This window comes from Poecilia latipinna, unplaced genomic scaffold (assembly GCF_001443285.1).
Source record: "Poecilia latipinna isolate Pla-1442-1.1 unplaced genomic scaffold, P_latipinna-1.0 Scaffold1321, whole genome shotgun sequence".
NCBI classification, from domain to species: Eukaryota; Metazoa; Chordata; class Actinopteri; order Cyprinodontiformes; family Poeciliidae; genus Poecilia; species Poecilia latipinna.
In genome coordinates this window covers 73,443-95,033 of record NW_015113937.1, presented here as the reverse complement: position 1 = coordinate 95,033, position 21,591 = coordinate 73,443, and the positions used below count along the sequence as shown (strand labels likewise).

The following is a 21,591-nucleotide window of genomic DNA, read 5'->3' as shown; positions in this document are numbered from 1 at the left end:
TTCTGATCCAGTACCAGGTATCAGCTCAGGCCTTTGTCACTAAGGAAAAGTTTCTCTCAATCCTTATTTTCGGCATATTGTCCAGGATACTGTTAGCCGCTTCCCCTGCAAGCTTTGTCGGAGTATTTTGTGCTGCCAATTTTCAAAACTCATTCTACACTCATTATGCATTCACAGTGGCCTTTTTGCACCAGGGAAAGTAAGTTTAATTTTGGCTGCATGCCCTGAAAAGGAAGGTTTTTTTTCCCACTTTGCAATAGAGATGAGAATGCATGGAGAATGGCAGAGAGCTTGTAGGGAGAGGGGCAGCAAGATCGATTGTTGAAATAGTAGTTGGCTAAACTGACAGAGTGAAGTTGCACGGGATGTGGTGTGCTTAGAGACGGAGGCTGACCAGCAGAACGGTTTGCTTAGCACAGATTAGAGCAAATGTCCAGGAAACACGATGCTCATCACCTGGATGCCAAGATGGGTTATTCACAGCTGAGGAGGTGAAAAGTTGTAGGTGATACAGTCCTATTGTTTCAGGATTGTTATTCCACTAATTTTTGACTCATTTCCCAGATTAAAGTTTTTTGTTGCGAAGGCCACTCTAAACCAAAGCAGTAAAAAGACACATCTTTGTAAAATTAAAGGATTACTTTTGACTTCAAAGGAAACTTAAATGTCGACTTAAGTAACATTCAAACATTCTGGATGATTTTAAAGAGTGATGGCAGAGAGGTCCGACTCGTCTTTCTTTTTCCTCCTTTTCTGTTACATTTTTTTTAAAAATCAACACTTTTAATGTTGTGTTCAGCTTACCTCTTTTATTGCTCAGAAACTATCCGTTTAAATGATGACAATCTAATGGATTGATCTTAAAAGACAGCAAAAATACATTTGACAAGATGAGGCTTGTGGAGGCTGTTAATTGAAACAACACATTTCCAAAAGCTCTTCGTCTTTCGATTGTGTTCGTCAGGCAAACAATTGTCTTCTATTTATTTGCAAAACAAGCTAATTAATTTATGAATATGAAGCAAATTTCATTCTGAATCCCCCCCCCCATATGTATACAAAAACAAAACACAAGCAGGTCTGTCATGTGTTGTATCTGTTGTTGTTATTACAGTCTGTGGTTAGTCTTGGAGACATATTTGTGTTCAGTGTTTCCATTAAGTGGAGTAAATTTCTTAGTGGAAAGTTCTTTCTCTGAAAGCTCTTGGAGCATCGCAAACATCATTTTATCCACCAACAATTTTAAAGTGGAGGCAGGAATGTCAGAGGCCAATATCTCTAGACCCAACCACATAAAATTTGAATCATGTGTCTGGCATGCACGAAAGATAATACGAGCCTTTGTAATTTGGGCAACTCGAAACTTTAACTGCTGTGAGAGAACAATGAATCACCGGAGTGCCACACGATAAGGAGCGTGTCTCTTACTTTATAGTGGCAGCTTACTCCAGGGAAATATGAATGTAAATATGAATCGACTTCTCTTTGTCATACCTCCACAACCCCAAAATAATGAATTTACAGCAAATTCTAAGATTTGCCACACCCTGGAAATAATATGCTGGATGAGAACTTTTGTGCTTTTATTCTGTGTTTTGCAAAATTTCGTTTACAGCAGAAACAAATTTTACCCGCCCTCCCCTCCCCAGAGGTCCTCATGCAGGTTTTAGTTGTTATTAAAACCCAGTTCACCCCTACTGTTTGAGGAGAAAACAGAATACCACCACCATCTAACTAATTATGTTTGTATTTATCTATTTTTGGTCAGATTCTCCAAGCCACACTTTAAATATCTGTGAAATCTTACCTTTAGATATTTAGATTTTCTTTTCTTTTTAGATGTCATTATGTTAAAGGCTAAAAACAAAATAAAAAAACCTTGATTTTGGGGGGAAAAAAACAAACAAAAAAACTATTTAGTTCACCATTTATAAAAATAAGGCCAGGAGTTTTGGCTGTAAACAAATCGCCACTCAGACGCTGTATAAGGGGAGTAAAGATTTCATTTAAAGTCATATTTTTAGAGTTAAACTGTTTATGTTCTGAGTCACAAATTTAAAGCAACTTTGATTTGTTTAGTTCTTGTGTCTATCATGCTTCATTTCTTAATATCTTAATAATATAATATCTTAATGTATAAATATGTCACTCTTACATAATACTTTTCTCAAATGAAAAATATCAAATTATTTGTGTTTTTGAATGTGGTTCCATGTTTTTAGGCAGTACTTCAACACCAACTGCAGTGGTTTGATTCTACTAATGGCATTTAGATAGAAACTAATGATAAAAGGAGAGAAGTGCTAATGAAACTCTGTCATAATGATCCCATTAGGAAAAGCAAAGTGAACAAAACTGGGCTCAGACAGAAAAGAGGTTCTTGGAATGCAGATTTTATTTTATATAAATCTATACAAACAAAATTAGGAAGTTAGGAAGAGAATAGTCAGGTGGATAATAGTCTAATTTGCTGTCCCCCCCCCCCTCCATTATATTTTCCTATTAAAATCCTTAATTCTAGACTGTTCTACTTACAATCTGCCCTTTTCTGGATTAGGATCTCAGATGTCCAGCCCAGATTCTGCCATGGCTCTGGATACTCTGGTTACAACTGGCACCACTGAGGCATTGAAATCACTCAATGTATTTTGAGAAAATGAACGAATGCTGAATCCGTACTGTGCGGTATTTTTGGAATGTTGACAGAATCAAGCAAAAGAGCTGCTGAAGCCCTGACCTCCACACTGTGAACCAAACCATATCGTGGATTTTGTGAACTGTTCCACCCGTTGTAACAATGTAGATTTGCCATTGTTCTTTGACGATGCATTTTACTGCCAGCGTGCTTTGTTTGTGCCAAGTAAACATGTTGGATTGGCTGAGGATAGCGCTAACTGGGCCCGACAGACCCAACAATGTGTTACACGCTGAAAACACAATCGAGATGGACTTTGACGTTGCTCCAGGCTTTCTCGGCTACTGCATGTTGGCTCGGTGTAAATGACCCCCAACACTAAGATGCCATGAGAGAGGTGGAGAGGTCAGAGCAGGGGAGAGAGCACGAGATTTCAACTGACAGCACACAGCACCGGGGAGCAGCTGATGATGATAACCCTGTTGCCGGTAACGGTATGTCACTTACGCGTTTTCCTCTTGAGAATGTTTTTTCTATTTATTGTGAAACTCACCTCCTCCGCCCTCCTCGCCCCCCTCCTCCTCCTGGAGCCTGAGCTTAAAGCCCATAGAGGATCTGTGGAAGTCTAAAGATTAGAGTTTGCTGACGGAGCTTTCGAGGATCTGCCAGAATGAGTGTAATGAAGTGCAAAGTTTGTGGAAATTCATCCAAGGAGATTACAAAGGTCTCTTACACAGAAATGACTCAAGGGTCTAAACAGCTATGTAAATGAGGGATTAAATTTTTAAAGGTGCATTTTTTGACCTAGGGGAAGAATTAGGCAAAAACTAAAGGGCAGAGTGCAAACTTGTGGTGATAAAAAGAAAGTAAAGTAAAAAAAAAAAAAGTTGTGAATGCATATGGATGATTTCCTTTAAGAGTGAAAAAAATGATAGATAATATTTTAATAAATAATGAAAATAAAGTTGTGTAGGAAGGAGTTTTAATGGATGTTGCACAGTTTTAATTTGCTGTTTATTTTGCCATTGATTCCAATATACCTACAAGCCTAAATTAGTATGCAACATTTAAACAATACTCCTCAAGTTTATACAATATCTTAATCATTTTTGTACACTATATGAACATATTTCCACAATATTATCATGTTAGTAAAATATAACTATTATATGTGTTGAAAATGTTTTTTGTCCATGGCAGCAAAATACTTCTGTATTTTTTCATCCATGTCCACAGCTTCCACACTTTCCTGTTGGGAGGTATGCTTTTCCTCATTTGTGACCTGGAATGACAAAAAGTCAGCTCAGTTTCATTAAAACAAGGAAACAGAGAAAAAAAAAAAAAACTGCACGAGAAGGAACAGATCTCCTAAATTTGCAGTGCAGCGTTTTCACCACTCCACCCTGCGCCTTTGGAATCACAAACCAACCTCTGGATGGAAGATTGTCTCGACCAAGTAGGGAATGCACAAAACAAAATTTCAAAAGGCAGGTATTACCGCCACAATGTGTTTGTAAAAAGAATAAAAATAGGAAACACACAATGTTCCTCCAGCTGAGATACAGAAATGGGAAACAGAAAGTAAATCCCAATTTCAATTCGGCAACTAATGCAACGTTTGAAAGAAGAGTGAGCCAATATCTGTCCACAGTGGTGTGAGAAACTCTTTAAATTTCATGGAAAATGACCCAGTTTTTTTTTTTTTTTTTTTTTTTGTATTGTTTCTACAAGCTTTTGTATCATTTGTTGTGCCTGATTTTTTTACAGACTGTTTCATTATTGCTTGGTTTTGTTGAATACCGAAAGCAACGTAGAATCAATGTTTGTTCGTTCACCTGATATTTGAGCTTAAATATTCTATGTTGTGGTCAGGATCATTTTTACTGTATCCTGAAACCTAAAACCTGAAAATGTAATTAGGATGTGTTTTCTTTTTGCTTGTACAAGCTTTGATTTTTATTTTTATTTTCTTGGAATGACACTAATGCAACTCACCTTATTAACACCTAAAATCTCAGCTTTCTGGTCCTCAGTGTAAAAAAAAAAAATATAATTCCTTATGCAGGATGTAAAAAACCCCACACACATTAGTTACAAATGGATTTATTGGGATTCTGTAGTGAAGTTTTTATATGTGAATTATTTAATGACAGAAGTCACACCTGCTCAAAGGTTCACTAACACATAGGTTTAAATGACTAAATTAACAATACCAACTGTCTTTTAATTCTATGTTCAGCCAAAAACTCCACAGTACAATAATATGATCCAATTTCCTTCCAGAACTGTACAGAATCTTAAAAAAGAAGCATATAGATCTCAGCAAGAAATACAGAGTGGGAGGGAAATTAAGTGAAGGCAAAGTCAGACCCTTGGAGACTGAAGGATATTGAAGTCATGACACCCTCCTACTCCCTTGTTAGCTAAAACCAAGCTGATATCCTGATGTCTAACCTCCTCCTAACACTCGCTCAGAGGAATAAACTGACATATTAGCTGTTAGCCTTCCCTGCCTTCTTATTAGAGATTTGGGGCCAGCTCTGGAGCGTGCCTCAAAAACATGTCTTGTGTTGGGTTTGCTTTGGCAGGAAACATGCAAATGGGAGCGCCGTTTCTCTTTTGTTTTGTTTAGGAAAAACACTTCACGAACCAGAACTATAATTGGGGATGAGGATAGAAATGGCAGCAACATTTTTGTTTACATCCTCCTCACCCACCATAACATGCATTACCAGCGGTATGTAATATGTAATAAAGCTGTTGTCAGGGGAAACTCTGCAGTGCCAATAAGAAAGCAGTGATTCCTGTCCACACCAGCCATTTGTTAAATAACTCGGGGTAGTGTAAATAATATTCCTTCAGGGCAAACATGAAGCTGCACTCAGACATACGTAAATTAAGCCAATAAAAATAACAATTAACTCGAAAAGAAAGAGAAAGAAAATCTGTCTGTCTCCCCCTCTGTAACCTAAACACCTATTACCAATTGAAATGTAACTTTATTAGCTATAAAAGCTCTCTGTCTGAAATATACACTACACCACAATTTTGACAGATTGTGCTGTACATGCACATCCCTATCAGCCTGAATAAAAGGCTTATTTATGTAACTTTAAGAGTTAGATGTTTTCAAACTGATTCGGTAAAGTGATTCATGCACACATACAAACTGTTGAGCCCAAAGCTATTTATACCTTTGGCAGACTTTGTGTATAACATAATTTATGAATTTGACCAACACATATAGATTCAGACTATTTGTGAAGAAATGCTTCTCTGAAAGAACGGTTTGACAGTTGTAATGTCAATAAAGGCTTTTCCATTGATTATTGAACGATTTAAAAGATTTCAAACATTTTTTGTTAAAATATAAATAAAACAGACTTTATTTGAGGGATCCCTATCAAAAAAAAAATTGTGGTTCAATTAAAATAATTATGAATCAAAATTTGCTAAAGCTGTGAATAATCATGGACTCAATTACTTTATACAACTTTACTAACAGCAGCTGCACATTTTTGGAACATTGCAATAACTTCCATTTTCATCCGTCTATACCTGCTCATCTGTACAGGGTTTTGGGACTGGACCGACCTGAACAGGTCACGGGTCCATCACTGGTCAACACAAAGACACAAAAGACAAACACCTATCCCCACATTTATACCTAAGGGCAATTTTAGACAGTCCAGTTAACCTGTTTTTGGTTTGTGGGTTAAATAGCGATAATATCGAATAAGCGTTTGCTTCCCCTTGTTGCTTTTCAGACGAGACATTGTTTTATTTAATTCCATATAGTCTGAATTATAAAGACTGGCTGACAATATATACTCTGTAAAACTAATTAGACAATTTAATTTGTTTTCCAACATCTCCTGCTAATATATTAGAATTGAAACTGTCATTAATTCCTTCATTCAGAAGACGTAGTTGCATTTAAATAATGCACATATTCCTTCTGCTTCCTGCCACAAGCCTCATTTCCTGTCACTTATTTTAGGAATGGAGTCTTCCTTCAGGATATTCTGCTGAGTTTGCTCTCCTGGTCACAGAGATGAAGATGAAGACCTCACAAGGCCCAGAACACAAAAAGGGGAACGTGCAAGAAACAATACATGACAGGCAAACACAAACAAACACCCACAAGTCTGACAGGCCACTGCAAAGACAATCTGCTAAATGACACCAGAAACCCAGGGAGAACTTCATGTGCATCCTCCTTCACAGGACGGCGGAGCAGCCAACAGAACACAATCACAAAAAAGACAGTTCTAAAATAATATTACATTTTTTGAGAAATAATTATTTACTTTTGCGACATGACTTAAAACGTTTAATAGCAAATTCTTGTATTTTATTTAGTGAGTTAAAATACATCATCTGAAATATACCAAGAAATAGACAAAGGTAGATTTTTCATAAAGTGTTTTTCCAAAAATAAGCAGCCATAACATCAAAGACCTACTATCTTATAGTATATTTTTAAAATCAGGCATGGCTTTTTCCTAAATATAGGAAAAATATTCTGATATCTTTTCATTATCCTCCCTATAGTTTTTAAGGTTATTGATGTTTTTGCTCCTAAAGCTGCACAAAATTTGATTTCACGGTTTTGCATTTACTGTTATTAGCCTACTGGGGATGCCGAAATGCCGGCTTCTGAAATGTGTCACCTTCATAGGCAAAGCTCCCTCTTGGAGCTTTATTCCCTCTCAAGAGTATTCCTCCCTCACAGAGTCCCATCAGACTAGTGGCAGCAGCAACTGGCAAACATCTGGTGAAACTGTGCATCTGCTGAGGTTATCATGCAAACTGCAACACTCCTAAGGGAGCAACTTGTCTACTATATTTGCAATAAAAAAAATCAAATAAAACTCATCAGAGATGATTTATATTAGTTTATCCTTCTAATTTAATTTAAGGGGTTCATTTTAAACCTTCTCCTGCTGTTTGGTGGCCGGCTGTAGAAGACATATTACTTTGTGAATTACTTTGGCTGGTTTTCACTAATGTTGCCATTTCTGTCAGGTGAAGCGGTCAGACGTCTGACCAGAGTTGTTCCAGGGTGTGTTTATTGTGTGGTTTCTCTTAAACTTGCTAATGAAAGATTTGTATTTATAATTGAGTCTACATGTATAATTTTGACCTCGTAAGGGATGAAATAAAATGAAAATATAGTTCAACAAAAAACACTGGCCATGTTTCTTTGAAACCATTAAACCACCCTGTGAAAAGTGGTCTAATAAATTGTTAAAACCCCTAAATTTATTACCAGAAGTCTAATTATATATGACAGGTGAAACATCTTGAAGAACTAAAAGGAATGAGCACTGAATGCTGGAGGGGCCATTTGGGAGATTTAGGAGCACTCTTGTTTTCCCTCTTGGGGCCGGTGTATAGGCTGGGAAAAAAAAAACAAAAAACAAAAAATATAATAATTATCTTTATTAATCTGTCGACATGTAAACAATTTCCTCTCTGAAAAAGCAAGTGGACTGATTTTGAATGTATAATTATCAAAGGGAAAATGGGTCCTGTTAGAAATTTGAGTGGGATCATCATGGCATTGATAACTCACAGGCTACAAAAACATGCAAATATTAAAAGAAACAAACAATCTTAAAAGCTGCAACAGGGCTGAGAAAGATTAAACCGCTCATGCATTTGCAAAACACCGAACCCTTTCAGATAGATGGATAGATGATTCATCGTTTAGCGGCTTTTTTTCCTCTTTGGATGTAATGTGAGAGACAAAGGCATGGAATAGGGTTGGACAGCAGACATTTAAAAGCCATAGGGGTTCAATGCCTCAAGCCTCATTCAGTGACCATGACACAATGTGCCCCCTGTAGTGTGAGCGGACGCCATGGAATAATACTAGAGCAGGGAAAAGCTGCAGAACCACAGGGGTTGACTGTTGTGACACAAAATGGCTGAGTGGAGGGAGGCCGTGGCATGAAATGACATTTGTCAGAGAGACACTAGCTAACTTTGTGGGGGGTCAAAGTGGGGAACTCCTCAAGGAAAAGAATTACAGTAGAGAAATAAACAGAATCTAGTTTTTAACATTGACCAAGCTTTACAATAAAGTATGGTGCAATAACGATGCTGCTAAGATGTTTTCGGATTGAAGACATACAGCAGGCTATTCTCTAATTTGGTGTTTGTTCTCTATGTTTAAAGGAACTTCATTTCTTCAAATCACACCTTTTTGTTCATGGCTTTAACATAAGCAGCTAAGTAAGTGAGCGGTATGAGGGAGAACAGAGCTGTGACATCATACCTCTAAACATCACATTTCTAAGTATGTGCTACCTCAGTGGTGCATACCTCCTCAGGGTGCTTAACCCAGCTGCTCCAAACATGACACAGTGCCATGGAACCGAATGAGACAGAGAGACACTGCCCAACCTTGGGGGGTCCAGCAGAGCTGAGTTTCCCTACGGAGCCGGTATGTTGCCCACTGAGTTTCCCATGACCATTCATTTCACAAGAGCTTGGAATCATGACGGCTTCTGAAGGCCGGGCACAATAAATATGAAAAAGCAGATGCATAAATGTGGTACAGTGCTCCGGAGCTTTTAGCGGTCACTGTTTATTTCATTTTTTGATGTTTTTTTTTTTTTTTTTTGGACTACGGCACACTACAAACTGTTTAAACGCATCTAGACCCAGAAAATTGATTCTGCTTTTATAATCTTAACTTTTCTCATACCTTGAATAAAACTGAGGAAGGGGCTTTCTTTCGGGTTTTCATTATTTTCTGTTTTCATATTCACGTTTCTGAACTTCTGACTCAGAAGTGCTGTACTGTTCTACCCTCTGTCCTGCAGGTGAATGTGATTCATTTCTGGACAAAGCAAACAGTGCAGAGACACAAAGCATCTGGTAAGGCCTTCATACTCTGCAACCTCCATTAGGACGTTTTATCAGTAGCTTTTCTACCAGGTTCACGTTTGAGGGTCGCATTGTGTTGAATACGAGTTTGTCTCTTTGTCCTTACCAGAGGGTTAAAGAGGGTTGACTGCTTCAGTTGGGAGAAAAGTTGTGGGTTTGATTCCAGTTTCTAAATGTTGATGTGTTTCTGTGCAAGCTTCTGTGGGTCGGTGGGTGAATGTGTCCACGTTTGTGAGGATGGTTGAGTTGATTCTTGTGTAAAGCACTTTTAGTCGTTGGTATGACTAGAAAAGTACTAAATTCAGTCTTTTTACTTGAGCGTGCTTTTATATCTCTATAAGACGGCTCTACACTTTTCTTGAAGTTAATCGTAACGGTCAAAATAATGGAACAATAAGTTGACCCACAAATGTATTTTTCTAAACAGATTTGCTCTTTTCTGATCCTTAAAACTGCCGAGATTTGTTTGGTTATTTTGCGTGTTTTGGTTTTTTCCCTTTAGAATCAGTATGAAGATAAAATGGTTGAAAACATTTGCTGAATTCTGCAAGTTGCATAACTGTATTTCTGTAAGATTTTGTATTAACCGAATTGGGCACAGCGATGGCCAGGCCTTGCTTATTTGGCTTTCTATTTTTATCTGGAAGAGGTGACAGCAGACTGGAGTTTAAGTCCTGACTACTTATTGGCTGCTCAGTGTTGCCAAGAAATGTTCATTAACTTGAAATATTTCAAAACGGATTTGCTTTAAGGCAGTCACCCATCACCACACCAAGACCTTGGTAACTAAACCTGCAAGATAACCAATGAAAAGGCTTCCTCCAAATAAAAGAAGCCAAATGCTTCTTGATAGGTTTGCTTGCTCACCCAATCAAAATACAAGGCTGTTAATGCCACATGCCAGGATTCTGGCTGAAATGACATGATTTATGTAGACATTTATCTGGTTATTCATACATGAATAAGAAATGTGAACAAGATATTTTGACAGTTTTGAAAAATTATTTTATCATAAATTATCTGTTTGGTTATCTGGTTCCTTAACCTGCTTTGCATTTAACACTGTCAAAAGAAAAAAAAAAAAAAAAAAACGGGTATGTTTTGGTAGACAGCTAAATGGGAAACGGGACCCGACTGCCGGGCAGTGAAATGGTCCAGAACCTCAGGACTTCTGGATTCTCCAACGTTCTTAAATGTTCCCCTCTATGTTACTGTTCAAGTGAGAACGGAAACATGTCAGTGTAGTAAGAGTATAGTATGTTTCACATAATTTGGTGCATTACAAAGAGATGAAAACTCTTACCCTAACCCGTAACCCACCTGCAGTTTTTTAAAAAATATATATTTTAGCTTTACTTTAATTATCGCAGACGTAAGCTGAGAAAAAGAGCTACCTTAACATCATCTGTCCACATTTAACACAACTTGCTGCACATGGGCGTCATCATAAATCTCACTTCATACTCCTGTCTGGTCATCACTTTCAACAAGATGCAAAACTTAGCTTCTGATCCTTAAATAAAATGTCATGCTGGGCACAAGAAAAAAGCAAAAGCAGCTGCAAACACCTCCCTGGATATCCTACCTAGTTAAATATCTGGTTAATTTGTCCAACGCTTGGAGGTTTTTATCTAAAAGCGTCTTCTCATAAGCAGGAAGTTCTTCTTCAGACAGAATAATCATTAACCACAAGAAAAGAATACATATAAAGCTGGTTTATGACATTTAAATGTTTTAGCAATGAGAGAATCCAACTTTAGAGTCACACATTCTCTAACATCTACAATGTGGATCTTGCATTTTTGATTACTGGCTTACAGTATTTCTTTGATTTGCTTAAGAGAAATTAAATTTAGTGTTGATAAAACAGGAATGCATATTTAAAATAACAGATTGTCATTTATATAAAATGTATGTTATCTGGATTTGTTTGCACATATTTGTTTCAAATTCATAATCCTGAAGTTGTTGGACAGGGCAGATTGGTGTATCGGGTGTTGCTGGTACAATAATTCAGCTTTAAATTTCATCTTAACTTTTAGTTGCTGATCATTCTAAAAAATGTGTGAAAACAAGGCGGACATTAGAAAAGCTCAGCACGGCTGTAAGGACATCTAATCTGCGTTGGTTGTTCTCTTCATATTTACTTAAACTTTAAAAATCAGTGTTTAACCTTGAATTCATTTACATGCAGAGGCTGGTGTATGATGTTCTACACCTTTTTGTTTTACAGCAATGAAAGACCTTTTTTGGACCTGTGAACAGACACATAAATCCCGTTTGGGACGATAGGTGTGTAGATGGGAAATAACTTCTCACTGAAACGTTGATTCTTGCCTGAATTTGTGATGAACTGTCAGTTGTATATTTTAATTAATAAATCAGATTTTTTTCCCCCTCTTAAAGGAAAATACTGCTTTAAATGTTCAAAGGATGCAGATTGGACTCTGAAGGTTCCACCACTATTCCTAAAAACAACAAAGGTTGCTGCTGGAGTTTTATGCTGTCTTCTATTTTACTGTTAAACCTTGACTTCACACCGTGTGTGTGTGTGTGTGAGAGAGAGGGAGAGGAAAACAGAGAGTTGTGGTTTACGTGTGCGGTTTTCCTTATTTCACTCCAGAACTGCAGAATTCTAGTAAATTTCCATGTCTATGGAGCATAAAGCCTCTCCACACACAGGACAAACTGAGATATATACAGTGGGGAGAGCATAATGCATATGTGTATATCTGTGCTCCCTCTGCTGCTTATTTACCATTTGTGTGACAGACTGTACAACTGTATCTAAGGATAAACTAGGGCAAACCTCTGTAGGCTTTGTTATATCGCAAACTCTCTGGTGTGAAGAACCCAAGTTGTCGTACGCATCCTGAGCTAGCTTTCCTTCTGCTCCTTTAGATCCTTTCCTTAAAAAACAAAAAGCCATCAAGTGCATCTCACACAGACAACAAAGTAGATGATATGCAGACACCCTACTTTTTTTGACTTTGCGATATTGTATGAAAATCAGAGCAGTAACAGCTTCCTGCTTATTTTAAGATCAGGAGCTAAAAGTATCATTGACCCTGACTTTCCTGCCATCTTTTAGCCTTTCTATAAAACAACAAAACCAGAGCATTTTTTTTAAAGTGTAGATTTTTGGCTCCTGACACACAAACCTAAGAAAGAAAGGAACTGGGTTAAAAAGCATTAGTGTCAGTGTAGTAAGGGCAGCAGTTTTCTGTTTGTCTGTAAGGTTTTAGGCCAAATGGTGGTGAGTCAGAAAGGTATCACACTAATGATTTCTTTTAGATGCTTGACAGAACAAACACTTGTGGTTTTGGTTTTGGGGTATTCAGACTATTTGAAGCTGAACTAATTGAAGTTGAGGCTCCTCTTTCAAACTCCCCAACAACATCCATATGAACAGAGTAGCTTTTGTAAATATGATCAATCTGTGGCATCTCACATGAACACAATGTCTGCTGTTGATTAGTCAATAGCTTTATGCTTCAGCTTTAGCTAAAAGTTTTCTGTTTTCCTCTTTTTTGACCTTAAAAAAAATCCAGACACATTCTTTTAACTCTGAATCAGATTTTCTCAACAGGGAGAAGCAAAAGCTGGAATTGCACAGGTGACATTTTGTATTCACAGCAAACCTCTGCAGACTTCCACTTAGAAATTCTATTCTTGTTCCTGCAGGCATGTTTCTTTCCTCTCACTTTCTCTCTTGCTGACTTGCCTAATTTTTCCGAGCAATGGACTATGGAAAATCTTGGGCCGGTGTGGCCACTTTTATTCCTGATTCTGCTGCCATAAACATATTCAGCGATTTTACATTTTAACCACATTTTTCCCATTTAATGATTTGGTTGATGATATCGTCAAACTAAGATAATATTGTGTGGACATTAACAGGTTCAGATCGTTCCCTGATCACATTTTAGCCGTTTAAGATTTGAATGAACTGGATTTCCTCCAGATTTAGACACACTTGACACTCAGTCACTCTGTTGCATGTGTAGCACCCCATTAGTTGCTATTCACCACCTGTCTTTATCATTTAAATGTGCAGCTTTTTAAGGATTGTCGTGATGGTGTAGAGCTCCTGGTTGTATCAGCAGGCCTTCTCTTTGCTTTTTGTAAATTATGTATCCCTTTGAACCGATTGAGTTTTAATTTTCATACAATCAGAAATAATCATTGGCTAATATTGCATTTTCTAAGCCAGTGTATAAAAATCAGGGCAGCCGGTGACTGCCATTCCAGAATAAAGTTGCTATATTTTTAATTTCATTTGGTGTGTTTTTGCCATCTTTGCCATTCTTTGGTTATAAAATATTCATGCACCATAAGGTGAAAGCGCTCTCACTGCAGCAGCAGCTTCTTTTTCTGCGCCATATAAGATCTGGTGGTGGGGATATTTCTTGTGGCTCCCACCATCATCCCATCATTATGTGTACAGATGTGCCTCAAAAGCAGAGAGATTTGCCAGTCTAGATGAAAAAGTCAGATTTTTAGTGTTCTAAGAAGTTCTGCTGTTTGCAGCTTATTGTTCGCTCAGACTCAGCTGTTTGAGAGCTTGGAGCCTGGTTGAACTCTGTTCGGTGATATTTTCTAATCATACGCTGCATATTGACAATTTGGAAACATCAGTGGGATTTATGAGCTGACCTTTGTTTTGTTAGACAAGCCTGAAAACATTTTAATAATATGTCTAGAAATGTCTCTGAATTTAAAGGAATTTTCATCGCAAATGTTTTAATTTCTTGCCAAGATAAATAGTGTGTCTGGTTTTCTGTTTATCTGCCAACACTACGCCCCATCACAAAAGGTCAAATAGCTTTACATTTTGCTGCAAAGCTGCCAGTTATAATATAAACATTATTTTCATCTTTTCCCATCACCTTCTTTGATTCTGGCCCGAGCTTTTATTGGCACTTTGTTTGTTATAAGGGACATTTTATTTAGACCTTGTAAAAAAAAAAATACAAAAAAATAAATAAATAAATAAATAAATACTGTTCTTTTTTGAAGTTGTCGAAAAGCAGTATTAATATTTTAAGGATTGTAAATGTCAGCAATGAATTCCTGTTTCCAGCCAAGGAGATGGGTTTTGTTGGAAGAATCCCAGAGGTGCGACAGAACGGGAATACAAAAGAAACCGTCCGTATCCCAGATTGTTGGGCAGAGTTGAGATTCCAGGCAGAAATAACAAGGCTGTTTCTTGCAGCACATTACAAAAAAAGGATGAATATTTTCTTATATATTCCAAAGGGCTTATAGCCCTTTGCAGAATGAAGTAAAATATTTTCATTCAAGGTAGTAAAAGAGTAATTCTGGCCTCCAAGACAAACATCCAACCACAAATTACAAGACTTTAAAAGACCACCTAAAGATTCAGTCGTATGCCGTTCTTCAGTGACATAGAAATCAGGTTCAGCAGTTACTGACAGGGTATTGTTTAAAAGAAGGATAGATGGAATAACAGTTCATTTCCACTTACATTTTTGACAAGCCTGGTAGTTTGAGCAGCTGATAAAGGAGATGTACATCAGAAACAGGGGGTGTGGGTTAAATCTCTTAGGAATCGCCATGGTTACGCTGAACTGATGTGGATTTTAGAAACTCTTTTGAACCTTTTTGGTTGGAAAATCAAGGGAGACTCGCATCCAACAGTTCAATAATCAATGCGCAAAAACACTCCTTCACAGTGAGGCGTGCACGTTGCATCATCTGATGCTCTGGTCATCACTGCAGTCTCTCTGTTTCTCTCTTGTTGCTCTGTGTACTAAGACACACTGAGACTATTCAAGTCAAGTATGTTTATATTGTCCAAGAAGCTTTGCTGCAACCTGTTCGTTTCTAACATTTCTGCTCTACCACTGTAGGCATGCCAGATTTTCTGATGTCAGTTGAGGGGAATAAGACACAAAAAGTGTATTTCACTCTTCTAACACACAGCTGCTGTCTTTACAGCAGGAAGCAGAATGTCTGATTTATTTGTTTATTTTTTATAGAATAAAATTACGTAAAAGTCTCTCTCTCTCTCTCTCTCTATATATATATATATATATATATATATATATATATATATATATATATATATATATATATGTTGCCAATTGCTATTATTATTATAAAGTGTACTTTAGCTTTAATTTTATGGTAAATTAAAGCTTTATGGTAGCTTTAATTTATCATAAAGCTATGGTAAATTAAAGAATAATTAATTCTATTTCAAAATAACAATGACTGTCTTGAGCAGGTTATATTTTCTTTTACAGAAACTGTCCACAGATCCCACACCGCCATTATTCACTGAACAAGTGAAACGTGAAGCCAAGATGAAAAGGCTTGTGTGGAAAAAAACTAAATACAACTTGATGTAACAGGTTGCACAACCAAGGATGAGCTTTCAAAGGAAGAAAGGGAACTTTACTTTTACCACAACTACATGGCAATTTTTTTGATCATATCTTCAGTGGAGAAAACTAAAAACACTCATAGAACCTAAATAGACATAAATCTCAAAGAAAGAGCAGAAGATGATGAAGGGAGAGTTTACCTTCCTTCTGCTTTAGTTGCTTTCAGGTGATCTGCAGGCTTAAAGCATTCGGCTTGTTCCTGACTATCAGTCACTGAACTTCCACTAAATGGTATTACAAACTAAAATTATTTTTTGTACAATAAAACAACACAAAGTAGTGCATAATTAAAAGATAAATATTTTTTTTTTTACAGATGAAGTTGTAGAAAGTTCATATTGTCAAATTGCCTTTTTCTGCAGTTCCAGCTGCCAGTTTTTTTTTTTTTGTCTCCAAACATTTTTTTTTTAATTCTTCTTTCTTAATTAAAAATAACTCAATTTCAGTCAGACAGAAAATAGATGTAACCAGCAATTTTCAACTCGTACCAAATTTTTAAATTAGATTTTATCCGATTAAATGTATTACTTTAACTCAGCCATTACACTTTAACCCTTTAACTGTTGTGAGGACACTGGTGTCCTCCTGGTTTCATTATCTTTGGGTTTGACAGCTAAGGGATTAATCTAAAAAAAAAAGAAAAAAAAGCTGTTTTATCTCAAAGTATATGCTTAGGGTCATTGTCCTGCTGGAAGGTCAACCTCAGCCCCAGTCTCAAGTCTTTTACAGCGTCTAAAGCGGGTCTTACTCTGTGTGATTATCAACTGTCACAATAAATATCAAGCAGTGTCAGAAATATTCCAGAAGAATCATGCAGTGTGACTGCTGCTGTGGCATATGAGTGATTTTTGGCCCGTTTTTTTCCAGCCTTGAGCTCCTGTACAGCTGTCTCCAGTCCCTTTTTAGAGTCTGGCTCTAATAAAACATGCATTAACACAAAAAACCTTGCTGCACACTTATTGTTGGACTGATAATTCTAACCTGATACAGTAACAAACAGTTGAGTCTGGCATTTTATATTTTGCAGTGTGAAAGAAATGATTAAGATTTAATGTTGTTGAGCTTGCACTGCATGTCCTGGGCTTCAGAGCTTTTCTTGACCTGTATTTGTTTCGTTCAGATTGATTGCGACCAGTTGTTCCGTCTTTGCTAAAGAACAGCTTCCTGTCATCATAAGGATGCCAACACCATGTTTCCTGTTGGAATGCTGCTAGCATGGTTCACAGTGTTTTTGTGTTTGTATGCAGGCAAAAACAAGTTAAACTGGAGTCTCATCCGATTAGAGCGCTTTCTTCCTACATAATCAGGACTTCTTATGCCTTTCCTTTGACAAAGGAGACGTCCGTCTAACCTTTGTCAACCATTTGACAAATGGTGTAAAGGTCAGATTGAGTCAACAGACTCTGACTTCAGCTGCACTCTAAGAAATAATCCTGTAAATTTACAGTCAAATACTGGCAGCTATAGACGCCAGAAGTTTACTGTAAATGCACAGTAGCTGTACCGTAATTAATCCTGACAGTAAATTACCGTCAATGCAAGCACGGCATAGATACTGTGAAAGAACGGTAAACTTCTGGCGTCTGTAGCTGCCAATAGTTTACCGTTTTTTTTTTTTGAAAGAACGGTAATCTACCATTTTTCTGAAAGAACGATTAAAAAAAAATACTGGTACCTACAGACACCCGTTTCTTTCTTTTTTTTTTTTTTTTTTAACCGTTCTTTCAGAAAAACGGTTAAAAAAAAAGCTGTCTGTAGATACCAGTATTTTGGACATTTACCTTTTCAATCCTGTAATTACCTGTTAAAGTGGTGTAGTACTGTAAGTAAATACTGTAATGACCCCAACACACCGCAGATGTAGTCCCGCCAACAGAGTTTATTAGAAATAAGAGTGAGCTGCTATTCCTTAGGCTGCAGCTCGCGCCTCTAACAAATCGCTAGACTCAACTGAATGGCTTCACTGCTAACACACTGAACTCTCCGCTCTTCCGGTGTTCTGTCAGCATCGGTCCTGGTCCTCCCGCTCCCCCGTCCACATGACAGGTCCATCACATGTGAGTGGGAGTCAGCAGAGTCAGACAGGGGAAGCCCATAACACTCTACACATAACAGTGATCACAATGCAACTTATAACAAATACACACAACCATATGGAGCCCAGCAGAACTAAAATACAGAAGCGTTAAAATACTACGGTGGCCGACAGGTGCAAACGCGCAGCAAACACGAGAAAAACAAATAGAACAAAGAAAAGATGCAAACAAAAAAGACATGCAAAATATACATAAAAACAAGTGTTCCAGACCACTAGAGCTTTGTGTCCGAGTTCAGGGTCTAAATCCTTTCAAGCTTATTCTTCTGTCCTGGGCTTGAGAAACGACCCGGTCTACGGAAGAGGGGTCCTGCGAAGGCAGAGAGCATTGCAGAGAGAAGCTGTAGCCTTCAGCTAGCTGCCTAGCCTCCACCTCGGCGTTATGTTGCTTAGCAGCCGTGACACGATTTATACAATGTTTGTAGGCGAGAATGTAGATGTATAAATCTCACATTTCTGCTCGGTTCATCAGTGCATCACCTAATTGCAATATTGCTCCGACGTTTTCGGAGATGTCTGCTCCCGCTGCATTAACACCCAGCTCCCCTCGCCTGCTGGTCCAGGTTTAGTATTCCATGGGAGAACACCTGACACATTTGGGCTTTCCCAAATGACAGNTAGGTTCCAGTATTTTTACTGTAAATTTAGTTTTACTACTGCATTCACTTTATGAGTAAGCTACTGCGAAGAAAACTGTAATGCTACTTTTTAAAGTACAGTCTTAGTTTTACGATAGAACATTAATGAGATGCCACTCAAAGTCCATCAGGTTTTTGATGAGGGTGGAAACCTGAACATTGACCATCACTTTTTCTTTTGAATGGTCTTTCCTGTGTTTTGGGATACCATCTTCCCATGCCTGGCTTTTGTGCCCCTTTCTGGGTTAATCCCAATGAAGCGACTAAAAAACAAAATCAAAAATGGGAAAATTCCTGAGAATATAAATAGTGTGGCATTCTGAATATAGCTGGTACAATATATAAATAAAGCTGTTCTTAATTACGTATAGAGAAAACATCACCACCTTTGTCAAATGTTAATCATAACTTGCTTTAAAACTTTAAAACCATGTCATTGTAAAAAATTATAGGAATGGTTTTACCGTTGAATGAACCAAAGTCTTGGCTGCCTCATGTTAATATTGGAGGTTGAAGATGAAGAAGATGGACAACACTGTCCTGTCTGGAATGTTGGCTGGACCCTCTCAAAGACAATATGGCCTTCAATGCTGACCATGCAGAAAACTGCTTGCCGCAGGGACTGTAATACACCAAGTCCTTAATTGGAAGAACACAAAACAAATCCTCTTATTGATACAGTATGCATTTAAATGATCATCATAATAAAGAGTGTCCACTCTGCCAGGTAAAGTAAAAGCAAGGATCTTAAACTCCTCAATTGTCGTGCAAGTCACATCAATGTTGAAAACTGTAGGCTGGATTAATGTACAGAAGTTGTAGAGGAATTCATGGTACTTTGCACTGAAGGTGAAGTGTGCTTTGAAAGTTCATCTGAAGCTACCTTGGATGATCCTGTGATCACTGATGGTGCAGTGTCTTTGGTGCTGCTCTTGTTTTCACCAACATGCAGGAGGAAGGGCTGTCCTGGTTCCACGGCAAGGAAGAAGGCTTCAACACTGGCTTGCATCTTTGACATAATGATAAGACGACAAATAATAAAAATTATTCAATATATTTAGCAGCACAGCTACATTCAGATAGCAAACAAAGACAATAAGAAAGTGGATCATTAGAATAACCACATACCTGCACATATCTGACAACATGGTCCACAGTTTGACATGAGCTGTTTTGGATTCTTCTTGTGGCCTTTGGATGTAGGATGAAGCACATGAACCAACAGAAGAATGCCTGGTTTTCCCAGCCTGGAGGAACAACAGGATAAATAGCAGACACATTAGGATAATAAATAAACATTTTAAAGAGAAGTGTGAGCAAAACTAACCAGACCCACCTATATGTGTGTGTGTGTGTGTGTGTATCACAATCACAGTCATTCAAAATACTTTGTCCACCCGGTTTACCCTGGAGAGCATTTTTCACCACCTACAACATAAAGCATAAAAATGTCAGAAATAATTACCATGAACACAACTCAGACATTAGGCATTATAGAAATTAGTCAGCGTATAGAAACATTCTGGACAGCATTTCTTCTGCCAACCTGTCAGAAGAAATGTGTTGAAGTCATCATAACAGGCTTCAGTCACCAACATGACGTACTAATGAAGAAAAAAAAGAGGCAGCCAATATGTCATTATTTATTATCATTATTATTTATAGAGACAAAAACATTTTGGCTTAGCTTTGATCGCATAGATCAATCCACAGGTCCAGCACAGCCACTCTCCCCATTATGCCGTCTATAGCCGAAAACTTCAAGAAAACGACTTCGCAGCTAAATACTGTTAACTCAAACGGCCTTTCTGACAGTTTTAATGTTCGTTTAACCACCGACACCCCCTGCTACACCTGCTTGGCTAGCTTTAGCTGCTAACAAAAACAATAAACCAAGGATACTCACGTCCAGTCCTCGAGGGCTACCGTCCTGCAACTTTTCGATGCATCTTTACTCCAACAGACCTGGATCAGCTCCGAACAGACCTGCTAACCAGCCATTCATTTGATTCAGGGTTATTAATTGGAGCAGGGAAGCATCTGAAAGTTGCAGGATAGCAGCTCTCAAGGACTGGACTTGAGCTCCCCTGTACTGAACAGTCGTACCGCGATATCCAAACAAATAAACTTACATTAAGCATAAGTTGATACTCTTGCGCAAACAGAAAGTTAATGCATTCATAAAAAATAATCAAAATCAAAAACATGATGATCTTAACATGAAACTTACTTTTTTTTTAAAATAGATCTTTATTGAGATACAGAATACATAACAGTATAAACGCAGCATACATTGTGGTATAATGTCCGCCAGGGAGTTACAAACATTGAGACAATACATCACCATTACATTACATAAATACATTAAAGAGAGAACATAAAGAGCATGTTTTAATAGCTTTGGGGAACTTACCTTGTTATGATAAGCTCCAGACAAGACGCCAGGACAAACACGTGACGTCACAGATACGTTGCGATTGTGGGAGCAACTCTTTATCAAACACCATTTCTTTAGGCAAACTGACAAACCTATCTTTGAATTTGACTAAACAAGTGTTTAATTAACATTGTATTTTTAACATACAACATCGACACTGGTAATCTAACACTTTTGATTATGCTCTGTAGATTTTGATTCATTCCCTAAAAGATTTATTATGGAAAGTATTTTTTTTCTTTCCGTTTAACATTGTCTTTAAATGCTGGTTCTCTAAGATGCAAATACAAGTAAAATGTCTTGCCTAGAAAAAAAACTGTATTGTACAATTATTTTGCGGTAGTTTACTGCCAGTCATCAGTCTTGATTATGACAACAGAAGAAGACATTAAATTGACAATATCCTACCGTATTTTGGAATAACAGTATGTTACTGCTGGAATTCCGCTGTAAATTTACAGCCATTTCTAAGAGTGTAG

At 37.5% G+C, this 21,591-nt stretch overlaps 2 long non-coding RNA genes across 3 annotated transcripts in view; both read right to left on the bottom strand.

The window, feature by feature from the left end:
* Positions 1-18,666: 18,666 nt before the first annotated feature.
* LOC106961673 (uncharacterized) lies at positions 18,667-20,604 on the bottom strand. 2 transcript variants are annotated; one of them, XR_001427821.1, is made up of 4 exons: positions 19,804-20,604; positions 19,559-19,684; positions 19,140-19,314; positions 18,667-18,938 (listed from the first exon to the last, which is right to left on the bottom strand). It is a non-coding gene; the product is annotated as an uncharacterized LOC106961673 (long non-coding RNA). The 2 variants fall into 2 exon arrangements; XR_001427820.1 differs by having other exon boundaries at positions 19,140-19,684.
* A 301-nt stretch (positions 20,605-20,905) lies between these two features.
* LOC106961674 (uncharacterized) overlaps positions 20,906-21,591 on the bottom strand; it is a 3,820-nt gene continuing 3,134 nt past the window's right edge. Inside the window, exon 2 of the long non-coding RNA XR_001427822.1 lies at positions 20,906-21,088. This is a non-coding gene — a long non-coding RNA (uncharacterized LOC106961674). The remainder of the gene's footprint in view (positions 21,089-21,591) is intronic.